Below are 13,473 nucleotides of genomic sequence, written 5' to 3'. Positions count from 1 at the left end.
GTTCATGAAAACCATATGTTAGCAACCAAAAATCCTTGGCCTGAGCTGTACCATTCAGAACACAGCAGATCCTATGATAAAATGCTAAATAATTTTCATGTTCTTGTAAAAGATCTCTCCCTTCTCTTGACAGTACCTGAACTTTCAGCATCAGAATTCTCTGAAACCAGGAACTTCAGTGTTCTTGGGATACAGACACTACAACACCATAACAGAACCCTCTAGACAGAGTTGAAAAGAAAAAAACAGGAGAAAAATCTTTCTTTATTTTCTTTTATTCAGCCAAGATTTATAAATTAAATAAAAGTGTAGGGAGGCAGAGAAATCACTACTTCATAAGGTCAATTTTCTTAACCATCTTTGTGCCTTTACTTTTTATAATACACAGTGAGTCCTAAATACTTGGTAAATGCAAGAAGAAATGGAATGAAGTGGGATTAGGACTAAAAAGAAGCTGACCAGACATCCCATCACTGGATAAGAGAGCTCCAGATTCAATGCTGCTATTTACACTTACCTTGGTGGCCCTAAATACCTGAAGGACTGGGACAAGGCAATATTATATTTTTCTTCCTATATCACATACTATATTTTATGTGCATTATTATACATTACCATTATTTGTTGTTACACAAAAAATAATAAATAGAGGACACAGAATATATAATTATATTGCAAAGAACTTGCCACTCAGAAATATTCAAAGAACAGAAATGATAGACTCTGACCCCAAATCTGTGCATGTTGCAGGATGAGATACAGTAAGAGACTAGACACTATGTAACAATAACCTTCAAAGAGAAGTAGCAAACCACCCAACAGTACATAGTGAATAAATGTGTTATATCATCAATTTTTCACATTCTTTAAGGGCCTAATGGGCTATTGATACCCTGGGTGGTTCAAAGAAGCCCAGAAGTGTTATTGGAAAAGGAGAAGAAACGAGAATCAGTGTCTATAAGAGTTAGTCAAGAATGGTGAAGTTGGGGATGCAATGGGCCATTATGTTCCAAAACTGGCAAGGTGGGGGAAAAGAGGAGAAAATTAACATTTTTTTAGTCCATACTATGTGCCAACTCTAAGTAGAAACTCAATACATAAAATCTTAAATATGTACAACTGTGCTCTCATCAATAGCATTAAAACTACTTAACAGATTAGCAGACAGAAGTTCTAGGAGTTTGTCTCACTCAGCTGAAGACAATTAGAAGACAGTGACGTCACAACTTCAAAAATTAATTATATCACCAAGGTGGTTCTAAAAATACTAACAGAATAGCGGGATCATCGAAGTAGTAAAAAAGTGACATAGAAAGGAATTGTTTTTGTAGCAGATTCTGTCTGTTGGCTACCCAGTATCTACTCTTCCCCAAAGGAATCCCAATACTGCTCAGTTACCCACCTTTCTTCACATAACCCACGTGAATCAGGAAGCTTACTCCACTACTAACACTGAGTATAGATTCAAATTAGTCCAGATAAATCAATGGAAGATATCTACTGTTGACTGATTCCCACAGAGTGGGCATATAACCTAAACTATACTAAATAAAATTTACCTTGCATATTAGAGAAATCCATATCTTTCTCATTTTTTCCTTTCCCACCTCCCAATACTCTACCATCATCTCCCTCTCTCTTTATCCTAAAACGTGAAATCAAGTACATAAATTTTTCCAACTTCTGTTGGCATGATAGCTTGTGCACAGAAGAATTGGTCTGAACATAAAGTGATTTGCAGATGATATATCACAAATCTGAAAACAACCTTGATTCTTGTTGATATTCATAAGGCACAAGAGCTTGAATCACTATAGATTTACTGTCAACCAAGATAATAAATGTCCCACTTGTTAAAACCAATTTAAATTAGAATTAATGTTACCTGCAGCCAAAATCCTTCCAACAGAAACTTTGTTTTGCATCATCTGTCTTTCAGAATGACAAGAAAATAAACAACTCAAGTTAGGGTGGAAGTTGTTAATGAGGAATTGTGAGTTTGGTTCATTCACATTTGTCTTGTAATTCAGTACCTCAACGTCATCCATGCTTGTCAATATTAAGCACCAGAGCACGTCCACAGGCAGCACCCCCAACCTCCTGCATCATATGCTGGTTGCTTCCCAATAACTTTTTTTTCTTTGAGTTGTTTTGTTGTTTGGGGTTTTTTGCCTTGGTTTGGTTTGGTTTGGTTTGGTTTGGTTTTTGTTTTTAGTTTGGAAAACACAGAGAGGAGAGACAGAAAAATTTTCCATCCACTGGTTTTCTCCCCAAGTGGCCACAATGGGTGGAGCTGAGTCAATCCAAAACCAGGAGCTTCTTCCAGGTCTCCCACATGGATGCAGACTAGTTTCCCAGGTCACAAGCAGGGAGCTGGGTGGGAAGTAGAGCAGCCAGGACACGAACCAGTGCCCGTTTCGGATCCCATTGCATGCAAGGTGAGAATTTAGCCACCAAGCTATAGCTCTGTATTTGATGGGTGAAGGCCAAGACATATTTATAAAGACGGGGATCAGATACAGTTTAAAATGACTTCAACAAAACAGAGTCTGACAGGAAAACTGAGTTTGGAAAACAGTTGTGTGAGAGAGTGACTTTGACGAGCACCAAAGAATAAGACTATGCAGCCTGTGGTGTGGGTTCCTGTGTGTTGCGGGTGGGGGTTGACTATGGTGTAGTGCAGGAATGTGTAAGAATCCACAGAGGGGGGAGAAAGGGGCAAAGGAAGGAAAAGAACCTTACAGAGAGGGAAGGAGAGGGAGTCAGAAGCTGAGGGACTCCGTGCCTCTTTGAGTACAGCTGGTAGCCTAGAAGCTTTGGGATTTCCCAGAAATATATCTCTATTCTGAGAAAAGCAGCAGAAACATCAAGTCAGGGAAGGTCCATGTTTTACAGACACTTCCTTCAACAATGGCAATATGAAGAGACTTCTTTAGGCAGTTTGTAGGCTGCAAGGAGGGAAAAGGAAAGAAAAATAAAATTAGGCAGATAAGTCCTTATTTCTAGGCATATATGAAGCACTCTCCAGAGACTCCTCAAAAAAAAAAAAATTCTAAGCTTTTGTGGTTATGATCTGGGGATTCAGAGCTATCAGTTTTTAGGTATTGATGAAAATGTGGCCATATCTGGGTTCACAGGCTGCTGAATCCAGACACTAAATTATAGTGGGAAGCTTAGGGTGATCCAGTTTTCCCAGGACTGCCATAAATTTAGCAATGAAAGCCTCATGTCTTTGGAAGTCCCTCAGTCCCCAGCAGCTAAAACAGCTTATAAACTCCTAAACATCCTTACCCACATGCTGTTGCTTGAGTGTCCCATCTAAAACTTACATGAAAACTTAATCCCAATACAGGAATCTCAAGAAGTGAAATATTTAACAAATGATTTAAAGCCCCTGCCATTATAAATGAGTTAATATTATCATGGTGGAGGTGGGTTAGTTATTGGGGGAATAGACTTCTGGCTAAAAGATGAATTCACCCTTTTTCTCTGTCTCATGCATTTAACTGTCCTCCTGCCACAGGAGAGATAGATAGATAGATAGATAGATAGATAGATAGATAGATAGATAGAGATAGAGATAGAGATAGAGATAGAGATATGATAGAGTTACAGAGATAGAGGCAGAGGGAGGGAGAGAGAGAGAATGTTCCATTTGTTGTTTCACTACCCAAATGGCTGCAACAGCCAGGGCTGTGTCAGGTCAGGCTGAAACCAGGAGCCCAGAGTTTCCTCCATGTCTCCTAGGAGGACACAGGGACCCAAGGACTTGGGCTGTATTCCTCCGCTTTCCTAGGCACATTAACAGGTGAGCTGAATTAAAAGTGGAGTAGCCAAGACACAAACCAGAACTTGTATGGGATGCTGGCATGATAGGTAGCAGCTTTACCTACTACACCACAATGCTGATCCCAAAGCAAATACACTTTTTAAACATCCAGTCTCACGTACTTTGTTATAGCAGCAAAAACAGACTATGACGCTCTCCAACTCTTAGAACACTCCTCGCAGTGGCCTTTTCTTTAGTCTGTATCAAAATGGTTCAATATGACACATGTAAAAGAAGACAATGACTCTTCCTCCTGAACCTCACTTGAGCCCCTGAAGTTTTATTACTAATTCACTTAAAAAGTAAGGAGTACCCTAAAAGAAAGACTGTTAGACCTAGAGAAATGAAGAGCACAATGAACGATAAGTAGAGAGATGACAAAGTCCAGCATGCTAAATTCACATGCCAGGTGCTTACTTTGGGAAGATGCCAACCACCTAATGAGCAAAAGAAAAGCTAGCTCAGATGCTTCTTAAAAAGAAATTAGCCAAGAAACAATTAAAGGCCATGAATGAGCAATTAGCCCAACTGGCAAGGTCTTATAAATCCTCTCTCTATCAAACGAGTTCATTGAAATTATCAGCCTGTAGAGGCAAATTACTCTTTTTGAAATTAGTGAATGTATCATTTGGGTGAAGAAAAGGTCAGTAAAGCACTTATTCAGCAACATGGGGTCTAAACTCTTTATTCAAAGCAACAGTAATTAAATCAACACTGTGTTTAGCCAACACAGGTATCTTTGAGCTATTAAATTGATCAAATAACAAGGGATATTTGGGCTACATTACCTTGGAAAAATAAGTCATCCATCACACTCAGTCAAGAAAAAGAAAAGTCTGTATAAACCAAATGACCCACTGTGGTCACCCAAATTCAGTCCTTGAAATAAGCACAAAAATAGAGGTGGCAAAATGCCATCAAATTTGATCTATTTATTTGCTGAGTCTCATTTATAGGCATCCTTTCCTCTGTATTCATCGTAGAATATACATGTTCAAAGAGATTCTGACATTTTAACTGCATTGCTTTGGCAGTTCAATAGTTTAAGCCAATTGTTCTCAAACAGAAGGAAATTGCTTTCCAGGGGCCATTTATCAGCTTGCATTTTTATTTGTCACATCTGGAAAGAGGGGTGCTACTGGCATCCTGAGGTAGAGATGAAGGACATTGCTAACTATCTTGCAACATAAAAGACATCACGCAAACAACAGGACAACCCAAGATGTCAATCGTGCACTGTTAGGAAACTTTGATTCAGGAGTTTATTAAGTTGCTGTTTGAATTTGTTCTATCCATAAAAAAGAGAGATCATCAGGCTGGTGTTATGGACCTAGTGGGTAAAGCTTCCACCTGCAATGCTGGCATCTCATATGAACACCAATTTGTGTCCCATCTGTTCCACTTCCAATCCAGCTCCTCTTCTAATAGCCTGAGGGAAGCATTGGAAGATGGTCCAAGTACTTGAGTCCCTGTCATCCATGTGCAAGACTCAGACAAAGCTGGCTCCTTGCTCCTGGCTCCAGCCTGGCCCAGTTCTAGCTATTGCATCCATGTGGGAAGTGAACCAGCAAAGGGAGATCTCTCTTTTGTCTCTCTCTCTCTCTTGCTCTCCTCTTTCTCTCTTCTCACTCTCCTCCCATCTTGCTCTGTAACTATGACTTTCAAAATAAATAAATAAATCTCAAAAAAAAAAGTTTTCCTTACAAATTAATGGCATTAGTATGATATATAAAAATATTATTTTTAACAATCAAATAACAGTAATTGAGAAACTTTTCTTACATGTTAACACTGAATTTAATAATAGTGTTTTTGTCATTTTCTTAGGTCCATTCACCAGGATTTTTAATAGGCAATGTTTTATTAGTTTCTTATTAATTAGCTCTTCAAGGTATTAACATTATATATATATCTTTTCGAATATTTCACACTGCAAATATTTTTTTGTTTATTGGCTGTGTTTACATGTTCCACTGAATCAATTATTCAAAATTAGTCATTTTCTTCTTTTTATTGTAATATATTTACTTTCAACCATATGGAGAATGACAGAAATTTACAGAACAGTTATCCTAAAATGAACTCATATTTTTACCTTTAAATAAATTTCTCTGTAAAAGGACACAGCTAAAATTATATTATTGAATCTATGCATATTTTTATGCATTTTAACCAACAAACCAGCATTTACAAAATTAAAAACCACCACTTGGTCTCTTTGCCCAAAGCTTTGCTTCAGGAGCTAAATTTCCAGCAGAGGTTTATGCAGATATTTTATTCCCTAGTATTCAACAGCTATTACTTCGGAGACTCCTTTGTCAACAGAGCATATATTAAACCAGTTACTGAAATTGTGTTAAGATTATATATGTTAACTTACATTTGAAAGACTTACCTCCCCAGTGCCTGCTGAGACACCTGCTAAGTGCCTGGCCTGAGTTATATTACCAAAACTCATGTAAATGGAAAAGCCACATCCCTCACACGGGGCACAAAAACATGAATTACGTGATTCAATGAGGGTTCCTCAAAGAAATAGCAGCTTCAAGAGAAAAAGGACTTACTGCATTGGGAAATTCACAACTTTTGATGAGTTACATATCGTTCATCTTGTTGACTTTCTGCAGAGGAATAAGGGAGTGCCCTTAGAAATAGCAGGAATCATTTATGGAGTTAAAAGCCTCAACCATCACTGTCGCATTTTAATTTGGGTTTTGCCATGACTTTTTGGTTCATATTGTAAAATTTTCTTTTAGTCCCTAAGAGCAAGGAAGTAACTCCAAAAAAGGCATGCTTACATATGTGCACCACTTTATCACAGTACCGGTACTCTGATCCTTCAGTGATCTCACTATCTCAGGAAATGTTCTGCCAGCAGGCCCCCAGGCCACCAAGGGGTGAGGCAACAGTGCTTTATGGCCACAAGAACCACCTGGGGCAGGTTGGTAGGGCATATCTATTTATTGTAAAGCCAGTACAAACTTACATAGACTAGAAAAGAGGAGGGTAGAAGGGTGTCTCCTGACAGTGCCCCCCACCTGACAATGACAACTGTAATTTGCTAGAAAGCACATCTATCCTTTTAGAACCTCCAGTCATGTCAGGGGTCTTAATAGCAGTTGTGCCTCAGGTCGTGGGCAAGTAAGCCGGGAGTCATGCCCATCAGGTAGCAGGCAGATCTCCCATATCACAAAAGATTTATCAGACAGGATTTATCAGACAGGATCCAAAAAGGAAGTTTAGTCCAGACTAAATATACACATCCTTTTGACTATTATTATACAAAAGTCTTAGGTTTCAAAACAAATTGACCAAAAAGGACAGAAATCAAGCATACACACTCCTCCCTTATACAGTTTCCAAAATACTAGCATCTTGCAATGGTGTACTATATATGTGTCAAGATTGATTAATCAATATTAGCACATTTTACTAATCCAAATCCATAGCTTATCATTAGGATTCACTTATTTTACTAGACAATCTTTGTGGTTTTTGTCAAATACATCTCATGCATCCTGTATGGCCTTACCACATATATATATTTTTTTCATCTTCCAGAAAATCTCCTATATTTCACCCATTCATCCCTTCCTCAACTCCTGGAACAACTTCCTCACTCCTATAGCTTTTTTTCTTTTCCAAACTAGTATCATATTATATGTAGCTTTTCAGACCGCCTTCTTTCGCTAAAGTTTCTTTCATGACTTTCAATGATGTAATAGTAATTTTTTAACTCATTCAGTAATATCCTACTGTAAGAACAGTATGTAATTTGTTTACTTACTCAACTATTGAAGCTCATCTTAGTTGCTTTAGAAATTTGGAAATTCCATAATGACTACATCCAAGTGTTATCTCTTCATTTGCTTACTTGTCAAATGCGTATCTTCTTCAGAGAAGCTTCTATTGGGCTGTTTTCTTCTTAATGAGATTTTTTTTAACTTATTTTCATTCTTTATTAGAAAAATAGAGAAAGAAATCTTTCATCTGCTGGTTCACTCTGCAAATACCTTCAGCAGCCAGAGCTGGGCGAGGACAAAACCAGGAGCCCAGAGAACTCAATCCAGGTTTCCCAATTAGGTGACTGAGACTTGAGTATTTCATTCAATTGTTGTTTTCCAGGATATACAGTAACAGGAAGCAGAAATTGGTACTGGTGTCAGAACATGAATCATGGCAATCTGACATAGAATACTATAGAATACCAATGTCCCTAGCGGCATCTTAACCATCCCCCACTCACTGCACCTGAACAATTCTTTGCATATTTTGGATACAAGCCCTCATTAGACGTCTTTTACAAATACAGAATTTCCTCTATGTCCATGACTTTTTTCTTTCTCTTAACAGATGCAGTCCTCTGACTTGGCTCTTTCTCTTCAATATTTTTTGGTTATTTTTGATCTTTTTCTTTCCATATAAACGTAAGAATCAGTTTGTTGAGATCCATAATCCCATTTGCAAGGATTTTGATTGAAATTTTGTTGCACCTACCATCAGTTTGGGAAGAATTAATATCTTAATAATACTAAGTCTTCCTATCCATTCTTAGAGTCTTGCAGTTTTCCTCATATAGATTTTATACATTGTTAGATTTATACCTATCTTTTCTATTGTTACCAATGTAATTAATTTTGTTTTTAAAAGTTAAGTTGTTAATATGGAAGAAAATGATTGCTTTAATATATTAGTTTTGGTGGGGGACATGGGAGACCAATGAGGCCTGCAGAAGATGTCGAGTACCATCGATGGTAGAACGAATTGGACAACTCTCCCTGCCAAGTGTTTCCAGCAAGAATCTAGGCAAGTGGAGCCTCTAAAGTGGACTAGGTCAACCAATCGATCTTGGAAGGATTTCCTCTACCTTGGAGCAATGAAATCAACAGTATCTCAGAACTGTAGAAATTACTTAAGCAGTACCCTCAAAACATGCTCCACATCAGGGATCCTAGGATGGCATCAAGTGGCCATCCCCCTTCCCATCTCCAGGTACTGATGTGGTTAGACTGCTGCGAGCAGCCTTCTCCCCTTCTCTCCACCTTACCCCCAAACGCAGGAAAAAAAATTGGAAACAATGGTTTCATCCACTTTCCTTCAGGGTCCACATGAGTATACATCCTTCTCAACTATGTAAGCAACATCAAAAATAAAATAAATTTATATGAAAAAATATTAGTTTTGCACTAGAAAACTTACTATAATCAGTTTTTAGTTCCAAGAAGCTTGTTTGGGTTGATTTTTGAAATTTTCCACACAATCATGTCTTCTGCAAATAGTTTTATTTCTTCTTTCACAAGCCATGTGCTTATTATTTCCATTTCTTGTCTTTTTTAAATTAGTTGTGACGACTGGTACAATGTTGAATAGCAATGGTGATAGTACATTTTTGCCTTTTCCAAGTCTTAGAGAGAAAGCACTCAGTTTCTCCCTATTAAATAGGATGCTAACTATGTTTGTTTGAGGTGCTGTTTATCAACTTGAGGGGTTTCCCTGTATTCCTATTTTACTGAAAGTTTGATCACAAACAAGTGCTGGGTTTTGATAAATGCTCTTTGTGCAAAAATTGATGTGATTTTATGATTTTTGCTCTTTTGTCTATTGATTTCATAGATTACATTAACTTATTCCCAGTGCTAAACCTGTCTTAAACACATGGAATAAATATCATTTGTCTCCATGTTTAATTCTTTTCATGCATTGTTGAATTTAATTTGTTAAAGTTTTTGAGGGTTTTCTGACATCTATATTTGTGAGAAACATTGACCTGTACTTCTATATTCTTTTAATATTATCTGATATTAAGGTAATTATGAGCTCATAGAATAAGAGGTCTTCTTTTGCTTCTATTTTCTCAGATTTCAAAGCACTGGAATTAATTCTTCTCCAAATGTTTGGTAGAATTCACCAGTAAAGCAAACTAAAAATTATGCCTTCTCTCTTGAAAGACTTTTATATTAATTTAATTTATTTAATACATGCAAGCCTATCAGATTCTGTACTATCAATGGTAAATAAGGGAACTGTACCTCAAGAAAGTAATCATAATATATTTAAGAGTCCTTACGTAGAATCTATAGACACAGTAGCTGTGGCTTTAAAAAAAAATCTATCACAGATGCCCTTGCTTAAAAAAAAAAAAAAAAAAAAAAAAAAAAAAAAAAGCATGCCTCTCCTCTGCATCATTCTCACCTAATCCTCCCACCCCACCCTGGGAAAAATAACCAAGCTCCTTCACCTACAATCACGCCTCCAAAAAATGCTAAACAATGAGGCTGAATAATCATTATCCTGATTGTTTCAAATAAGCTAAGGAATGAAAGTTGTCCAAGTGCCATTCAGTAAGACGAGAGGACCTATAATTCTCTCATTATAGACAATGAACAGCAACCCAGAAAATTTAAGTAAACTGTCGGCATTAAGCATTGTTTACACACACACACACTCATACATAGTCTATCACCTCTCAGTCCATTTGAAACTTTTTACAAGAATGACTGTCCCCCTGTGTGGTGTCCTTTCTTCCTTCCTTTGAAATTACTAACACAATCAAAAAATTCTATTATTATTTCTGTTCTCTTTTTTGATTATTTATTATTTATGATCCAGTTCCATAGGCTTGGAATTTCCCGTGCCCCTCTCCAAAACCCCTCCGCCTCTATTGATTAACCCTCTAGCATTACGACAGGTAGGCCCTCATGAATAGTCAACGGAATGAGAGACTTATTTCTGTTCTATTTGCTAATCAAGAAAGGTAACAGTTTATCCCACACTAGAAAAGAGGTTGAGGGACATCTGGTGGCTGATCTGCAGAAATGCACCATATAGATATGCTTCATACATAATGCTTCACCATATATATAGTATATATATTATACATATATATATTTGTGTATATATATATATATGCCTTTTATTGAACGGCAGATATACAGAAAGAAGAAGATACAGAGAGAAAGACCTTCCATCCACTGGTTCACTCCCCAAGCAGCCGCAACGGCCAGAGCTGAGCCAATCCGAAGCCAGCAACCAGATTTCTTCTAGATCTCCCATGTGGGTGCAGGGTTGCAAGGCTTTGAGCTGTCCTCTACTGCTTTCACATGTCCACGCATGTAATTGCAATGATTCAATAAAATCTCCAAGTTTAACAGAGATAAAATAAAATTATTTCTGACAAAATAATAAATATTTTGCATGTAAATACTTGGACATAACCACAACTGAAAATAGGATGAAATAGTCAGATGTTTGCATTTGCATGTGGAACTCTGAATGCAGCACTTGGAAATGCAGAAAAGTACAAGTATGTGGAGTCAGCAGGTATACCATTGTTATCAGTATCACTTTCAGAAACGCTGACCAACTTTTGGTAAAGCTGAGAACAAAACAAAATGCGGGGGGCGGGGAGGGCAATGCAGTGGCCTAGCAGTTAAAGTCCTGACCTTAAACAAGCTGGGATCCTATACGGTCGCCGGTTCTAATCCTGGCAGCTCCACTTCCCACCCAGCTCCCTGCTTGTGGCTTGGGAAGGCAGTTGAGGATGGCCCAAAGCCTTGGGACCCTGCACCCGTGTGAGAGACCTGGAGGAAGTTCCTGGCTCTCGGCTTCAGACTGGCACAGATCTGGCTGTTGTGGTCACTTGGGGGGGTGAATCAACAGACAAAAGAACTTCCTCCCTATCTCTTCTCCTCTATGTATATATGACTTTGCAATAAAAATAAATTTTAAATAATAATAATAATAATAATAATAAATGCAAGGAGGAGCTGGTAGTTAGCCTACAAATTAAGACAAACCTATTTCATACCAGAATGTCTGGACTGGAGGTTCATCTTCAGCTCCTGGTTTCAGCTTTCTAATGCAGACTCTGGATAGCAGCAGAGATGGTTCAGTGACTGGGCTCCTGTCTACTACATAGCAGATCTGACTGAGCTCCTGGGCCAGTACTTAAGAGTGAGCAACATTTGGAATTCTCACATCCTTCCTCTCTGTCTCTCTCCATTCTTTCTTTCTTCCTTCTTTTCTTCCCTCCTTCCTTCATTCCTTCTCTTTCTCCCTCTCTCCTTTCCCACCATCCATATAAATGAACAAATAAATAAATAAATTTAATGCAATCTTTCTTTCACTGTACCCAGTAGATATAGCCCCAGAAAGTTACTAAAAGTAACTTGTGACAGAGGTAAAGCAGAATTGGAATTTTAGTTCTGACTATTATATATTTTTTTTCTCACTCCAAGAATGAATTTCTGATAAGACCTTTAAAAATCGTGTATAGAACTTCGACTTTTGGGAAGATAAGCAAGTTGTAATTCTCCCTATCTTTCTGCTAAACTGCAAACAGAAGCGCTAAAACTTTCTGCAAAGAAAGCACAAGGGCAAGCATTTGACTTGGCAACTTAGAAAAGAGGAGAGACAAAGAGATTGAGCTTCTAACAGCTGTTTCATTCCCCAAATAGCTGCAACAACCAAAGCTGAGCCAATCTGAAGCCAGGAGCCTTTCTGAGTCACACATGGGTGCAGGATCCCAAAGACTGGGGCCATTCCAAGCAGGAAGCCAGATGGGAAGTGGAACAGCTGGGACACAAAACCACACCCATATGGAATCCCTGCGCTTGGAGGTGGAGGACTAGAAATTACACTAGCCCCAATAAATAGATCTTTAAAAAAAAAAAAGGAGAAGAAGAATATAGTTGTTGAGTCCTTTGTGGTTGGTTTTTGTTGTTGTTGTTGTTGCTGCTGCTGCTGCTGCTGTTTTTTCTGTTTTATATATGGTTTCAAATATGTGAAGAAGAACAAGGAAACAAAGCTTTTAAAATAATTATACTTCTAAAATAATTATACTTCTAAAATAATTGTACCTGGAGACTGTGATGTGTGTGTGAGTGTGTGTGTGTATATATGTGTGCATGCTGAGGGAGAGACAACTATAACACCCAGACAAATATACTCAAAAACACTGCAGGGAAATCAAAACATAATTCTACACAGTGCTTAAGTATTCCACAGGAAGACAGGAAAATAAAAAACCGAAATGAAAAACAAATATAAACAAAGAGAAGATAAAATACATGATGGCAAGTTCAAAGCTTAGCATATCAATAGTTACATTAAATGTAAATAATATAAGTGATTCTAAATGGTGGGAAATAAAAGAATGCAGAGACATCGTGCAAATAATAAAAAAAGCAGGAGTAATTATATTCATATTAGATAAAGTATATTTTTGAAGTAAAGAGAATTACAACAGTCAAAGAGGAACAAAATACGATGATATGTCATTGTAAAAATTTTTATAAAGGAGGAAGTCTGGTGGTATAACACGCTAATGCTCCACCTGTAATGCTAACATCCCATACAGGTACCAGTTAGAATCCTGGCTGTGCTACTTCCAATCCATTTCCCTTACGATGGCCTAAGAGAGAAATGGAGGATGGCCCAAGGCTTTCATCCCGTGCACCCACAAGGGAGATCCAAAAGAAGCTCCTGACTCCAGTTTCAGACTGGCCCAGTTCTGCCCATGGCATCTATCTGAGAAGAGAGGCAGAAGATGGAAGCTCTTTCTCTGTCTCTCTCTAACCCTCCCTGTAACTCTGGTTTTCAGGTTAAAAAAAAAACAAAAACATGTTTTTAATTAAAAATGTTTA

The sequence above is a fragment of the Ochotona princeps genome, chromosome 8 (assembly GCF_030435755.1).
Source record: "Ochotona princeps isolate mOchPri1 chromosome 8, mOchPri1.hap1, whole genome shotgun sequence".
Lineage (NCBI taxonomy): Eukaryota > Metazoa > Chordata > Mammalia > Lagomorpha > Ochotonidae > Ochotona > Ochotona princeps.
Note: the sequence above shows the minus strand (reverse complement) of the source record.